The sequence below is a fragment of the Eptesicus fuscus genome, chromosome 16 (genome assembly GCF_027574615.1).
Source record: "Eptesicus fuscus isolate TK198812 chromosome 16, DD_ASM_mEF_20220401, whole genome shotgun sequence".
NCBI lineage: Eukaryota > Metazoa > Chordata > Mammalia > Chiroptera > Vespertilionidae > Eptesicus > Eptesicus fuscus.
The window spans coordinates 59,580,753-59,597,213 of record NC_072488.1 but is presented as its reverse complement, the minus strand read 5'-3'; the positions used below and the strand labels follow the sequence as shown (position 1 = coordinate 59,597,213).

The 16,461-nt window shown below is 41.5% G+C and overlaps 1 protein-coding gene across 3 annotated transcripts in view; it reads left to right on the top strand.

Annotated features, from left to right (window-relative positions):
* The first annotated feature begins 319 nt into the window (after window positions 1-319).
* Window positions 320-16,461, top strand: part of FAM178B (family with sequence similarity 178 member B) — a 109,019-nt gene continuing 92,877 nt past the window's right edge. For 2 of the 3 annotated variants that reach the window (XM_054727998.1, XM_054727997.1), the window contains exon 1: window positions 320-370. The gene's annotated coding sequence lies outside the window, so the exon portion shown is untranslated. The remainder of the gene's footprint in view (window positions 371-16,461) is intronic. The other variant, XM_028132719.2, reaches the window with a different exon arrangement.

The window sequence follows — 16,461 nt, the reverse complement described above, 5'->3', positions numbered from 1 at the left end:
TGCCTGGCCAGCATGGCTGCACGCAGGGTGGCAGGGACGCAGGGACGCACGCAGCGTGCACGCACAGGGCTACACGCAGGGTGGCAGGGACGCAGGGACGCAGGGAGGCACGCAGCGTGCACGCACAGGGCTACACGCAGGGTGGCAGGGACGCAGGGACGCACGCAGCGTGCACGCACAGGGCTACACGCAGGGTGGTAGGGACGCAGGGACGCATGTAGTGGGGTTGCACACGCAGCCTGCAGGGGCTAGCTGGTGGGGGTGATGCGTCTGAGTTACCGCGCATGCGCCAGGAGTGGAGCTGGAGCTGGAGCTCAGTTTCCTGTCGAGATCAAGGCTGAGGCGCAGGGAGACACCAGCAGCCCTGGAGGTAGGGACCCGTACCTCTGCCTTGCTTGTCTGGCCCCATTCTGCCCTCCCTGCACCCACCCCCACTACCTTCCACCCTTGGTCAAGGAAGCCTGCACCCCCTTCCTTGACCACTGGCTGGCCCAGCCCTCTGTGCTGGCGCTTCCGGGTGCTCTCCCTGGCCCTGGGATCCCAGCCCTTCCGCCCTTCGTGCTGAAGGCCTCCTACCCTGTACGGCCAGCCATGCAACTCACGTGGTTGACGCCAGCTCCATTTTGCTGGTAGGTAAGTTACAGGAGCCCCAGTGCTGTGGTCACACGGTAAACGGTCCAACTAGAATTCCTGTCTGTCCCAGGCCCGGCGCCTGTTTGGCCTTCTCAGGAATCTCCTCGTTCGGCGCTTGTGTGTTTGCCGGTTCCTTGTGACCCTGCCTAACCCAAACCAAGACCGGCTGCCCTACTCTCCTGGGCAGCCATCCCCACGGCACGGTTTACTTGGTTGGGGTAGAGCATTTTTCAGACTAACTTGAGAATTGCTTTACATTTTGGTTGATTTGGTGATTATTTTTTTGTTTGTTTGGTTTGTTTTTTTTTCTAATGTTCCTTAGGCACAAAGGGTAGCTGCTGTTTTTCTTTACAGAAAGACTTTCTGTTCCTAACTCCTGCCCAGTTTGATGAATGTGCAGTTTACGATACTGGAGACTGTTTGACTTTTTTTGGGGGGGAAGGGGGGAACTCATCCCGTTTCATCTTTCAGATTGTAAGCTGAGTCCTTGCTGACCAGAGCAGCTGTCCTCAGTAAAATTCTTGTTATTAGATATTTGTTTAAAAGAACAGACATAAAGCATGGCGTTAAAAATAAGGCATCTTGCCCAGCTGGTGTGGCTCAGTAGTTGGATTCACCGGTTGGATTCCCGGTGAGGGTTCAATTCCTGGTTAGGGCATATACCTGGGTTGCAGGCTCCATCCGCAGTAGGCGCTGCAGGAGGTAGCCAATCAGTGATTCTCTCTCAACATTGATATTTATATCCCTCTCTCCCTTCCTCTCTCGGAAATCAACAAAACCACATTTTTTTTTTTTTTTAAAAAGAATAAGACAACTTGAGAAAGCAGTATTCATAAAAACAAGACAGTTGTAATATTCTGAGCTAATCGTGCATCTTTTTTCATCAAGGCTCAAAGCCCTTTGGATTCCATAATTATTTGGCCTCATGGCCACACTTTAAGACAGGTTACTTTATTTTTCTGGTAGCCAGCAAAGTAAAAGAAGAAAAAAAGTGAGGTGCCATGGTAGTCACACTGTGAAACAATACTGGAGGGTGGAAGAGTTGAGGAGGGAGGCTAAGGTTAAAGGCTTTAGTCTTGGGCTTGCTGTTTTTGGGAGGTACTGGCCCTGCAGTGGGATGAGTTAGGCATATGAAGCCACAGCCCCCTGCCCCGCGCTGGCTGAATTGAAGAGAAGCAGGTATGGCTGAGCCAGGAGGCCAAGTTCTGAGATGGTTTCAGTCCTTAGCTTGGAAAGAATGAGTGAGATTGAGGAGGTACAGGTCCTGGCTAGTTGGATATTAGGGGCTTGGGAGGGAGAGGGTGGAAAGAGAAGTGAAATTTAGATGCTGAGTGTGTCTCCCTATTTGACTGGGGGAAGAGGCTCGGTATCATCACTTTTGTCCTCTCCCATATTCTCTTCTTGATACCTAATACAATGCTTAGAGTATGTCAGACTAATCAGAATTTATTTTAAATTGGTTCTAGGATGTATCTTTGTTCACATTTGAACAGCTATGAGCTGAGTTGGATCCCACAGTGGATGGTGCCTTCCTTGGTATCTCATTAAGCTGTCAGTTTGTTTTTCTTGGTGGCACAGAGCATCTTGGTGCTCTTAATATCAGCGGCATCTTAAGTCTGATGAAGTACTGTAGTTAACTGTGGCCTTGGTCCAATAATGCAAGATTTCGGGGTTGGAGACTCAGGCAAAAAAGATGACCTGTTATCAGACTGGACTCTTCCACTGTCGTTCATTTCTTTTTCTTTGAAAATGCTAATGTTTTCAAGGAATGTGAGAGAGGAGGTTGGTAAAAATCCAGAACAGTATGAAGAATGTATTACTTTGTGAGTTGGAGAGGGAAGAAACAGCTGGTGGGTGTGTCTCCTTTCTAGGTGAAATTGGACTCCATAGCCACAGAAATCAGACAAGAAAAAGAAATAAAAGACATCCAAACTATAGAGGAAGAAATAAAATTGTCATTATTTATTGATGAAATTATACTACATAGAGAGAACCCTAAAAAGTCCACCAAAAAACTACTAGAACTGATAAATGAATTCAGTAAAGCAGTAGGATACAAAACTAATATTCAGAAATTGATTGTATTTTATACACCAATGACAAACTATCAGAAAGAGAAATTAAGAGAATAATTCCATTTACAAACACATAAAAAATACCTAGGAATAAATTTAACCAGGGAGACAAAAGACCTGTACTTGGAAATTAAAAAGACACTGAAGAAAGAAATAGAAGATGCACATAAATGGAAGCATTTATCATGCCCATGGATGGGAAGAATTAACATCATTAAAATGTCCATTCTAACCCTAGCTGATTTAGCTCAGTGGGTAGAGCGTCATCCTGCAGACTAAAGAGTTCCAGGTTCGATTCCTGTCAAGGACATATGCCCGGGTTACGGGTTTGATATGCAGTATGGGTCTTGCAGGAGGCAGCCAATCAATGATTCCCTCTCATCATTGATGTCTCTCTCTCTCTCTCTCTCTCTCTCTCTCTCTCTCTCTCCTCTCCCTTCCTCTCTGAAATAAATAAAAAATATTATTTAAAAATGTTCATTCTATCCAAAGCAATCTACAGTTTCAATTCAATCCCAGCAAATACAAATGGCATTTTTCATAGAACTAGAACAAATAATCCTAAAATTTATGTGGAACCACAAAAGTCCCCAAATAGCCAAAGCATTCTTGAGAAAGAAGAACAAAGTTAAAGGTATCACACTACCTGATATCAAACTATACTATAAGGGTATAGTAATCAAAACAGCATGGCGCTGGCATAAAAAGAGACACATAGATCAATGGAACAGAATAGAGAATCACTTTCTTACACCATATATAAGAAGAAACTAAAAGTGAACTAAAGACTTATATGTGAGATCCTAACCATAAAACTCCTAAAAGAAAACATAGGCAGTAAACTCTCTGACATTGCTCTTGGTGTTTTTTTTTTTTTTTTGATGTTTCCTCAAGCAAGAAAATAAAAAAATAAACAAATGGGATTACATCAGACTGAAAAATTTTTGCACAGCAAAGGAATCATCAACAAAACGAAGAGACAACCTGCTAAATGGGAGAAGATATTTGCCAATGGTATATCTGATAATGGGTTAATATCCGAAATATATAAAGAAGTCATACAACTTAATACCAAAAAGACAAACAATCTGATTTTAAAAACGGGCAGAGAACCTGAATAGACACTTCTCCAAAGAGGACCTACAGATGGCCAATAGATAAAAAGATGCTCAATGTCACTAATCATCAGGGAAATGCAAATTAATAGTGCGTGCAATATCACCTCACACCTATCACAATGGCTATCAACGTCAATAAACCAACAAACAATGTGTTGGTGAGGATGTGAAGAAAAGAGAACCCTTCTGCACTGTTGGTGGGATTGCAAACTGGTGAAGCCTCTACAGAAACAGTGTGGAGGTTTCTCAAAAAAATTAAAAATAGAACTACCATATGACCCAACAATCCCACTTCTGGGTATTTATCTGAAAAATCCAAAACATCAGTTTGAAAAGATACATGCATCCCTATGTTCATTGCAGCATTATTTCCAATGGCCAAAATATGGAAGCAACCCAAGTGTCTATCAATAAATGATTGGATAAAGAAGATGTGATACATACATACAATGGAATATTACTTGGCCATTAAAAAAGAATGAAATCTCACCATTTGCAACAACATGAATGGACCTAGAAGATATTATGCTAAGTGAAATGAGAGAAAAACAAAACCACTTATATGTGAAATCTAATAACAAAATAAATAAAACAGAAACAAACTCATAGATGCCAGATGGGAGGTTGGTTAGAAGGCTGGATGGAAAAGGGAAGGGATTAAGAAGTACAAAGATGAGAGAGGAACCAAGATGGCGGCATAGTTAAACAACTAATCTGCTGCCTCACACAACAATTTCAAAAATACAACTAAAAGACAAAAACGTCTACCACCCAGAACCACGGGAAAGCTGGCTGAGTGGAAGATTTACAACTAAGAAGAGAAAGAAGCACAATCGCTGAAAAGCTGAGGTACAGAGCCACGCGAATCAGGCCGGTGGCGGGCGGCTGGGTGCGTGGCTTTTCTTCAACCCACAGGGAGACAAGCTCCCGATCACTCTGAAATCCAGTTTCTGGGGACACTCGGGGGACCCAGGCACCTACGGGGAGAAGCTGGACTCTCGGCCATCGGGTCGGAAAGTGAGAGTGACTTTTGCAGTGGTGCGCCCAGCAATCATTGTTTACTGCGCTGGAGCGCGGGGCGCAGGGACTTGGAAACGTGGAAAGGCAGAGACGGCTGATGGCAGCCATCGCCGTTGGCCACGCCCCAGCCTAGTGACGCCCTGAGACCCCACCCAGCCCTGAGGCCCCGCCCCGCACATTCTACAAACCCGCCCCGGCTCCACACAGCGGCTTTTGCATATAAATGGCCTGTTCTGGAGCAGCTTAACCAACTGCAGCTCCAGTCAGACTGCTCCAAAACCGCCCAAGCAAAGGAGGAGAAAACTAGCCCTTGCTGTAGCTCCTGCTGGGGGACACACAGTACACAAGGGTACACCAAGAGTGTCCACCTCAAGTAATTGGGAGGCTGACCCGTTGAACCAATAGGACACCTAGTACACAAAACTACCCTACCAACTTAGGGAAGCAGAGAATATGAGAAGGCAAGGAAACAGATCACAAACCAAAGAAATGGAGGAGAACAAGCGACTGGACATAGAGTTCAAAACCACGGTTATAAGGTTTTTCAAGAATTTCATGGAAAAGGCCGATAAATTCAATGAGGTCCAACTAGAAATTAAACATACACTGACTGAGATAAAAAATATTATACAGAGACCCAAAAGCAGACTAGAGGATTGCAAGAATCAACTCAAAGATTTGGAATACAAAGAGGCCAAGGACACTCTTCCAGAGAAGCATGAAGAGAAGAGAATTCAGAAAGTTGAAGATAGTGTAAGAAGCCTCTGGGACAACTTCAAGCGAACCAACATCAGAATTATGGGGGTACCAGAAGAAGAGAGAGAGCAAGATGCTGAAACCCTATTTGAAGAAATAATGAACGAAAACTTCCCCCACCTGATGAAAGAAATAGACTTACAAGTCCAGGAAGCACACAGAACCCCAAACAAAAGGAATCCAAAGAGGACCACACCAAGACACATCATAATTAAAATGCCAAGAGCAAAAGACAAAGAGAGAATCTTACAAGCAGCAAGAGAAAAACAGTTCGTTACCTACAAGGGAGCTCCCATACGATTATCAGCTAATTTCTCAACAGAAACCATGCAGGCCAGACGGGAGTGGCAAGAAATATTCAAAGTGATGAATAGCAGGAACCTACAACCAAGACTACTCTACCCAGCAAAGTTATCATTCAGAATTGAAGGGCAGATAAAGAGCTTCACAGATAAGAAAAAGCTAAAGGAGTTCATCACCACCAAACCAGCATTATATGAAATGCTGAATGGTATTCTTTAAAAAGAGGAAAAAGAAGAAGAAAGATAAAAATTATGAACAACAAATACGTATCTGTCAACAAGTGAATCTAAAAGTCAAGTGAATTAAAAATCTGAGGAACAGAATAAACTGGTGAACTTAATAGAATCAGGCATAGAATGGGAGTGGATTGATAATTCTCAGGGGGAAAGGGGTGTATGTGTGGGGAGTATGGGAAGAGACTGGACAAAAATCATACACCTATGGATAAGGACAGCGGGGGGGGGGGAGGTAAGGGAAGAGGGGGGGGGTAGGAACTGGGTGGTGGGGAGATATGTGGGGAAAAAGGAGAAACAATTGTAATCTGAACAATAAAGATTCATTAAAAAAAAAAAAAGAAGTACAAAGATGATATTCCAAATTTCATTTTGAGAACTGTCATTGTAAGGTTTTTGAAAAATTTGAAGCTATTAAAAACAAGCAAAAATTAGTTTCAACCACTACCATAAAAAATAATCAGGAGGATGTGTAAAGTACAGCATAGGGAATGTAGTCAATAATCAGGTAGGTACTAGACTTATCAGGGAAATCACTTCATAAGTTACGTAAATGTCTACTCACTATGCTGTACACCTGAAACAAATACAAAATTAAATGTCAACTGTAATTGGAAAAAAATTTTAAATTCAAAACAAGGAACATTGAACTATAAAAGAAAATAGACTATCATATAACCACTGGTAGATTAGTACCTCTGAGTGAAACATGCCTGGCAGCAGCCAGGCTTAACTACCCACTGGGCAGGCCTGCTCATGACCTTCCAATCTGAATACATCTGTTGGGACAGTGGGTTCCAGGTTCCACCATCCACTGACGTCTTGATGTTCCTGGGTCTATCCCATGGCAGAAACCTCTCACCACTGTAAGCTGCTCAAGGGTAGAAACCTGACCTTCCCCATTCTTGGTTTCCCAGTGCCTGGCCCATCAGGGATGCTGAAGTGGGCTTTGCTGAGAAGAACTGTACTGAACAAGGTGAAATTATCTGCCTGGCACCTAGGTCAAAGTCTTGAGCTTGTAAGAATTGTGTTCTGAGTGCAGTTTCCATTCATAGTCCTCAATTGTCCATGCAACTGCTTTGTGAGTTATTGGTTTTGTAAGCTAACCTGGAGACCTTACTTCTCTCCACACCCCACTCCTGTTTAACCCTTGGCTTGCAGAATGAGCTGTGGGGACTCGGTCCAGTTATAAATTTGAATCTGCCTGTATATCAACCCACTTGGTGACTATGCTCCCAGAGAGCCTCACTAGAAAAGCCCAGTTGGCACAGCAAGTTTCTGTGCTGGGCTTGGTGTTTGAACATGTGAGCAGGTCCCAGCTTGGGGAGAGCTAGAAAGGTGAGTGAGGATCTCCTAGAAACACAAGGCCACATTTGACCTTCTTCTTTGTCTCCAGAGAAGACATGGGCTGGACTCTGGGGCCCCTCTAGATTGCCAGACTTGACCTCTGCTCCCCATCCTCACCCTGGCTGACAGAACACTATAGTTCCTCCAAAGCACACTGAGGTGACATATCTGTGTCGACAGCTTGTTCAGGGTGAGGCAACCAATTGATGTGTTTCTCTCACATCGATGTTTCTCTCTGTCTCTCCCTCTCCCTTCCACTCTCTCTAATCAATGAAAAAATATCCTCGGAGGAGGATTAATAACAAAAAAGAAAATACAGGGACATGTTAACATTGAGGAATTTGGACATGTGGGAATTCTTTGTTCTATTTTTACAACTTTTAGTAAGTCAGAAATTATTTCAAAATGAAACTAGAAAATACTAGTTTTAACATTTTTTAACTAAGAATTATAGATGTGGGAACAAATAAAATGCTATATGTATGTGGCAGGGAGATCTTGATAAATCTAAATGTTTTTATAACATGGTAACATCTAAATTTTGTGTGTCCTGGCACATATCCAACAGCAATGAGTGCTTATGTTCTTTGAAAGAGATGTACAAGAATATAGCAAATTTATCATAAAACCCTAAACTAAGAAACAGCCCAAATGCCTTTCAAAAGAAGAGTGCATAAACAAGTTGTGATGCCTGCATACTCTGGAATCTATACAACAATGAAAATGGATGAAGTGCTGACTACAACATGCAACAGCATGGATGAATCTCACTTCCACAATGTTGAGCAAAATATAATCAGACAAAAGAGTACAAAATGTATGGTTTCATGTATATAAAGTTCAAACACAGGCTTTTTGGGAACAGTTCAAAAAAATAATAGTGATAGATGCAGAGTAATGTTACTTTTAGGAATTATTGACTGGAGGAGGTATGAGAGATCTTTCTAGAATGTGAGGAATGTTTAACATCTCAATCTGTGTAATTGTTATATATATACATATACATACACACATATACACACATGTAAAAATTCATCAAGCTGAGCACTTAAGATTTGTGCACCATATCCAAGTTGTACATAAATAAAAACAAAATAAAAATGTATATTGTGTAGATTATAAATCCAAATGTAGTTGTAAAATAATAAAAATCTTCAAAGTTAACACGAGAATATGTTCATGGCTTTGGTATATGGGAAGATTTCTTAAACAGGACCCAGAAAGCACTAATCGTAGAAGAAAATGCTGATAAATTGGGCTATATTAGACTTACAAGCTTTTCTTTATCAAAACACACGATTAAGAGAGTGAGAAGACATCATGCAGTGAGAGAAAATACTTCCAGCACATTTAACTGACAGAGGGCTCATTTTGAGAATATATAAAGAATGCCCACAGATCCAAATCTTTTAAAAAAGGACAACTCACTTGAACGGGCATTTTATAAAATGGGCAACAGACTTGCACAGGCATTTTATAAAAAAGAAGATATGCAGGTGAACAATACAGTATGAAAAGGCATTCAATCTCATTAGAACCGGGGAAATGCAAATGTAAAAACGTACACCCACCAGAATGGTAGACATTTAAATGACTGACAATCTCAAGTGTTGGCAAGAGTAGAACAAGGTGAACTAAGTGGCTGGTAGGAGGGTAAATTCATCCTACCACTTTGAAACTCTTTAGCCTACCTACCACAGTGGGCACACATGTTCCCGTGACCCATCAGTTTGACATCTAGGTACATTCCCAACAGAAATGTGTGTGAGTGTGTGGTGTGGGGGTGGGGCAGTCATAGAAGCATTATTCATAATAAAAACTGGAAACGGAGATGTCCATTAACAGTAGAACAATTATTCATACAGTGGGATACTATACAGCAATGAAAATGAACACACACAAGTGTAATATTGAACCAAAGAAGCCAGACACAAAAGAATCCATACTGTGTAGCAAAATGAGTCTGTGGTGTTTGTCTTAGTTTTGAGGCCGAGGCTAAGAATACTGACAGGGAGCAGGAGGAGGACCCTGGGATGCTGGAATATGCTTTTTTTTTTTATTTTTTTTTAACTTGGGTAATGGTTACCTCGGTTTGTTTACTCTGTGAAAATTCATCAGTCTGTAGTTTCACCCTTATATACTTTTCTATATGCATATTGTACTTTCATTTAAAGTTGATTGATTTGTACCTGGCATAGTGATGTTCGGTATATTGCATGTTGTTAATGGACTGAATTGTTCCGCTCTCCAATTCCTGTGTTGAAGCCCTAACACCAACGTGATGGAGTTTGGAGAAGGGGTCTTTGTATAGATATTGATTTCAGAAAGGAAGAGAGAGGGAGAGACAGAGAAACATTAATGATAAGAGAGAATCATTGATTTGCTGCCTCCTGCACATCCCCTATTGGGGATCAAGCCTGCAACAAGGAATATGCCCTGACTGGGAATCGAACCATGACCTCCTGGTTCATAGGTCGACATTCAACCACTGAGCTTCACTGGCCGGGTGAGGAAGGATCTTTGGGAGTTAGAGTTAGATGAGGCCAGGAGAGCAGAACCCCATGATAAGATTAGCATCTTTATGAGAAGGAGAAGAGACCAGAGCTCGCCATTGCTCTCCCTCCTTCCCTCTCCCTCAAATAAGAGGTCATGTGCGCACATGGAGAGATGGTGGCCTCCCACAAGACAGGAGAAAAGGCCTCAGGATGAAACCTATGTTGCCAGGACCTTGACCTTGGGCTTCCAGCCTGTAGAACTATGAGAACACTGTTGTTGAAGCCCCAGTCTGTGGTGTCTTGTTATGGCAGCCAGAGCAGATAAGACACATGTAAATGAACCCCAGCCTCAGCCACCTCATTTTCTGGGGATCCATTCTGAGCTGGGCCCCGGGCTGAGCGCTAGGATGCAGAACAAGGCTTCATCTGAGCACCCGCATGACTCCCAAGGAAAACTGACTCATCAGTGTGGTGGAGATGTGTGAGTGCCCTGAGGGGGCTGGGAAACTACAGTGTCCTCAGTCAGCAGTGACACATCAACTCCTCAGACTTGGAAGTGCTCCCCCCTGTGTTCCATCTGGAGCCGTGAACTGCTGACCTTTCTGAAACCAGGGCATGCTGCTTTTCACGACTGAGGAACAGCCAAGATGGGAAGAACAAAACCATCCGCACTGCAGTGGGACAAAGGCTGGTGTGTTTCCCGAGCGAGTAGGTTCTGCTTTGTTGGGAAGACACAGAAAGCACTTGTGCTCAGAAAAGAAACGAGTTCAGAAGAACATAGCCTCCCCACCCGCTCCTTGCACACAGCTTGTGCTGCACGGGATTGGTCTCAGCAGTGCATCAGCAGTTTCTGATGCTTTTTGTTTTATTCTATCATCTTTACTACAGACTTCTGAACACTAAACATTTGCTTGGTTTAGGGCAGTCTTCTTGCCTTTGGCAAATGTTCCCAGACTCAACTTGGTACTTTAAGAACCCCAAAGGAAAGGTTTTAAAGGGCAGTTTTCATTTCTCCCCCCACCCAAAAAAAAAGCACTATCATCACATAGACTATTTGTGGAAGATTTTAGTAATACTTTTTAGTCTTTGTTTTTCTTTTCCTCCTTCTTGATTAGCATCTACAATGTGAACACCCTTAAACTTGCTTCCATGCTTACTGACTTGCAATCCTTCGTCCTCTTGGAAGGTTCAACTTCATCATCAGCCGTGACCTTTAGTTTTACTCTCCCTGTACTTACTTTCTTCTTCTTTTTTTAAATTAAAGTGTAGTTGACTTACAATATTATTTTAATTTTAGGTGTACAGCATAGTGATTCTATATTTGTATACCTTACAGTGTGGTCACTATGTTAGTCTAGTAACCATCTGTCACTGTACAGTTATTATGATAGTATTGACTGTATACTCTGTGCTGTACTTTATATCCATGTGACTTATTTCTTTGATAACTGAAAGTTTATACCTCTTAGTCCCCTTCACCTTTTTCACTTACTTTCTTTGTTTAAAAATAGTTATATTGAGATATAATTCATGTACCATGTAATTTACCCATTAAATGTGTACAATTCATACAGTTGTTCAACCATCACCACAGTTAATTTTAGGACATTTACATCACTCCATAAAGAATCCCTTCATCCGCCGAAACCGGTTTGGCTCAGTGGTTAGAGTGTCGGCCTGCGGACTGAAGGGTCCCGGGTTCGATTCCTGTTGGGGCATGTACCTTGGTTGTGGGCACATCCCCCGTGGTGGGTGTGCAGGAGGCAGCTGGTCGATGTTTCTCTCTCATCGATGTTTCTGGCTCTCTATCCCTCTCCCTTCCTCTCTGTAAAAAATCAATAAAGTGTATTTAAAAAAAAAAAAAGAATCCCTGCATCCCTTAGCTATCACCACCCCCACCCCAATCTTCTCTCCTCTCTCCCATCTCTAAGCAACCACTGATCTGCTTTCTGTCTCTTATAAGAAGAGATTAGGACATAGAAACAGAGGAGAAACCAGGTGATGACACAGGGAGAAGACAGCCATGTGCTAGCCAAGAAGAGAGGTACAGAAGAAACCAACTCTATCGACACCTTAATCTTGGACTTTTAGCCTCCAGAATTGTGAGAAAATACATTTCTGTAGTATAAACTACCCTGTCTATGGTATGGCATCCCAACGTGACTAATACATGCACCCTGATACCCCTATGCCTGACACCTGCCTGCTCTCCTGCCCTGTGGGCATGATGGATGAACCACAACCCAAATCTCAAGACCATATCTTCCTCTTGGATCACCCTGAAGCCCTCGTTCTGGTCCCCTTTATCCTGGGCCTACGCTGGTCTGTCTTGTTTCTCCACAGCCAGAGGTGCCTCCCACATAGAAGGCATACCCTGGCCCAAGAACCTTGACCCATGAACCAGGAGGTCATGGGTCAATTCCCTGTCAGGGCACCTGCCCGGGTTGTGGTGACGTGTTCTATATATGTCTGTTATGTCTAGTTAGCTTATAGTGTTGTTCAAGTCCTCTGTTTGCTCTTGACCTTCTGCCTAGTTCCACTATTGAAAGTAAGATATTGAAGTCCTCAACTATTAATTTCTCATTATTTCTTCCTTCAACTCTGTTAGTTTGTTTCACATATTTTGAAACTCTGTTTTTAGGCACATGTATATTTATAATTGTTATTTTTTTTGATGATTGACACATACTAATATGTAATGGCTTTCTTTTTCTGTTAATCCTCACCTGAGGATAATTTTCCATTGATTTTTAGAGAGAGTGGAAGGGCGGAGGAGAACCTACGACCCTTCAGTCCTTGGGGTGACACTCTATCCACTGAGCCAAACCGGCTAGGCCATGGCTTTCTTTTTCTTAAAGTAATTTTTGACTTAAAGTGCATTTTGTCTGATATTATTATTATAGCTACTCCAGCTCTTTTGCGGTTTTTATTTCAATGGAGTATCTTTCCCATTCTTTCACTTTCAACCTATTTACATCATAAAGTGAGTCTCTTGAAGAGAGCATATGCATGGTTGAATCATGTTTTTGTTTTGTTTTCCATTGATTTTTAGAGAGAGTGGAAGGAAGGGAGGGAGGGGGAGAGAGAGGGGGAAACATCAATGTAAGATTGGTTGCCTCCTGCACACACCCTGACGGGGGCTGGGGATCAAACCTGCAACCCAGGTATGTGCCCTTGACTGGGAATCGAACTCACAGCCCTTCAGTGCGCAGGTTGATGCTCTAACCACTGACCCACACCAGCCAGGTCTGGATCATGTTTCTTTAATCCATTTTGCTTTGCCAGTATCTGCCTTTGGATTTGAGCGTGTAATCCATTTACATTTAAACAAATTATTGATAAGGAAGGATTTCTGCCATTTTCCTATTTGTTTCCAGTGTATATTGGATCTTTTTTTCCCCCTCAGTTACTCTATTATTGCCTTTTTTGTTTGTTTAATTAATATTTTGTACTACATCATTTTGATTCCCTCCTTGTTTCCTTTTCTCTATATTTTTAGTTATTTTACTAATGGCTACCCTGGAGGTTATAATTTATGTTTCAAATTTATAGCAAACTAGTTTGAATTAATACTAACTTAGCTTCAATAGTATATAAAAACTTTGCTCCTATACAGCTCCATTCCTCCCTTCATGTTTTTATTGTCACAAATCATATCTTTAAACATTGTGTTTATTAACATAGATATATAATTATTGTTTTACCCATTTGTCTTTTAAATTACATAGGGAAAAGTTACAAACCAAAATACAGTAATACTTCCATTGTTATTTATCTGTAAATATCACATAATTCACAGTCTGGTTCAGAATAATACCAACTTAATGTCAATAGGATACGAAAACTTTGCATCTATATAGCTCTGTTCCCTCCCTTTCTTTTGTAGTGTTATTGTCAGATAAATGATATCTTTATACATTGTGCACCCATTAAGACAAGATTTATAATTATTGCTCTATGCAGTTATATTGTAAATCAGATAGGAGAAACATAGTTACAAAGAAAAAGTACATTTATACTGCCTTTTACATATGTCCATGTAGTTATCTTTATCAGTGTTCTTTTTTCTTCATGTGGATTCAAGTTCTCTCTAATATCCTTTCACTCAGCCTAAAGGACTTACTTTAGTATTTCTGATAGGACAGGTTTGTTAGCAATGAATTTCCTCAGTTTTTGTTTATGTGGGAATATTTTAATTTCTCCTTTTATGAAGTATACTTTTGTTAAATGTAACATTCTTGGTCCATAGTCTTTTCTTTCAGCACTTTGAATATTTTATCCAGTACCTAATAATCTCCATGGTGACTGATGAGAAATCAGCTGTTAATCTTAATGAGAATCCCTTGTAGGCAAATAATTATTTCTCTTCCTGCTTTTAAGACTCTCTTATTGATTTACAGGAAAGTTTTAATTGATTTTAGAGAGAGAAAATGGGGGGGGGAGAGAGAGAGAGAGAGACAGAGACAGAGACAGAGAGACAGAGAGAGAGACAGAGAGAGAGAAAGAGAGAGAGGCGTTCATCAGCTGCCTCCTGCTTACACCCTGACCAGGGATTGAACCTGCAACCTGGGTATGTGCTCTATCTGGGAATGGAATCCGTCGCCCTTTGGTGTTTGGGACAGTACTCCAACCAGTGAGCTTTAGCTTTTTAAGTTTGATTATGATGTATCTAAGTGTTTATCTCATTGTATCTCTTTGAGTTTATCCTACTTGGAATTTGTTGAGCTTCTTGTAAGTATAATGTTCTCTTTCTGTCTCTCCCTCCCCACCCCCCATCTCTCTATTCCTCTCTTTCTCAACTCCTTCTGGGACTCCTATTTTGCATATGTTGATATGTTTGATGGTATCCCACTAGTCCAGTGATGGGCAACCTTTTGAGCTTGGTGTGTCAAACTTCGCCAAAAAACTGAGCATAACTCAGGTAGTGTGTCACTTTGAGGAAAAAACTAACTCCAAGACTCTAGTCGCAAAGTTTCATCCTCAGGAGCAGCAAATGTTTCATCCTCGGCATGCAGCCGCGTGTCATCAGAAATGGCTACGCGTGTCAGTGCTGACACGCGTGTCATAGGTTCGCCATCACTGCACTAGTCTCTGAGGCTCTGTTTGTTTTCTTCATTCCTTTTTAATTTTTTTCCTCAGACTTGATCATCTCAATTGATCTAGCTAAAAGTTCACTGACTAGGAGGAAGAGGGGAAATGGGGGGAACGGGAGATATCTGTAATATTATCAACAATAAAAAATACATTTAAAACAGAGTTCACTGATTCTTCAGCCTGTTCACATGTAGTGTGGACACCTTCTATTTAGAGTTCATTCCAGTTTTTGTACTTTTCAACTCCAGCATTTCTGTTTGGTTCCTTCTTCTTCTTCTTCTTCTTTTTTTTTAATCCTCACCAGAAGATATTTTTCCCATGGACTTTTTTGTTTTCTTTTTCTTTTTATTTTTTTTTTTTTTAGACAGAGTAGAAGGGAGGGAAGGAAAGAGGGAGAGAGAAACATCAATGCGAGAGACACACATCAATTGGTTGCCTCCCACTCGAGCCCCAACCAGTGCTGGCGATTGAACCTGCCACCAAGGCATGTGCCCTTGACTGGAATTGAACCTTCTACCCTTCAGTCTGCAGGCCGATGCTCTAACCACTGAGCAAACTAGCCAGGGCTGTTTGGTTCCTTTTTATAATTTCTCTATCTTTATTGATATTCTCTATCTGGTTTCATTTATTTTTATACCATTAAATATATTAATACAATTCTTTTAGTTTTTTGAACATCACTTCCTTTAGCTTTTAGAGCATATTTAAGACAGTTGATTTAAAGTTTTTGTCGAAATTCCTCAGAAACATTTTTTCTTCATTTATTTTTTCTTATGACCAAACCATACTTTATTTCTTTGCATGCCTTGTAATTTTTGTTGAAAATTGGACATTTTGATTATTATAATGCAGTAACTCTGGAAATAACATTCTCCCCCTGACCTCCAGGTTTGTTGCTGCTGCTTGTTGTGCATTATAGTTGTTTGTTTAATGACTTTTCTAAACTATTTTTTGTAAAGACTATGTTATTTTGTTGTGTGTGGTTACTGAAGTCGCTGTTCCTTTAGCATAGAGGTCAACTGGTGATTTTATAGCGATCCCCTCATAGAGCCCAAACAACATAGAGCCCAAACAACAATGGCAACTAAAAAACCCCGTACAACTCTCCTGGTCTGCATATTGACTCTCTGCTGGAGTTCTCCTTCAACATCAGTTAGGCCTCTTGCAACTCTCCCTTATCCTTCACTTCTTTTTTTTTTTTTAAATCTTTATTGTTCAGATTATTACAGATGTTCCTCTTTTTTCCCCCCATAGCTCCCCTCCACCCAGTTCCCACCCCACCCCATGCCCTTACCGCCCCCCTCACTGTCCTCGTCCATAGGTGTATGATTTTTGTCCAATCTCTTCCTATACCCCTCACACCCCTTCCCCTTGAGAATTGTCTGTC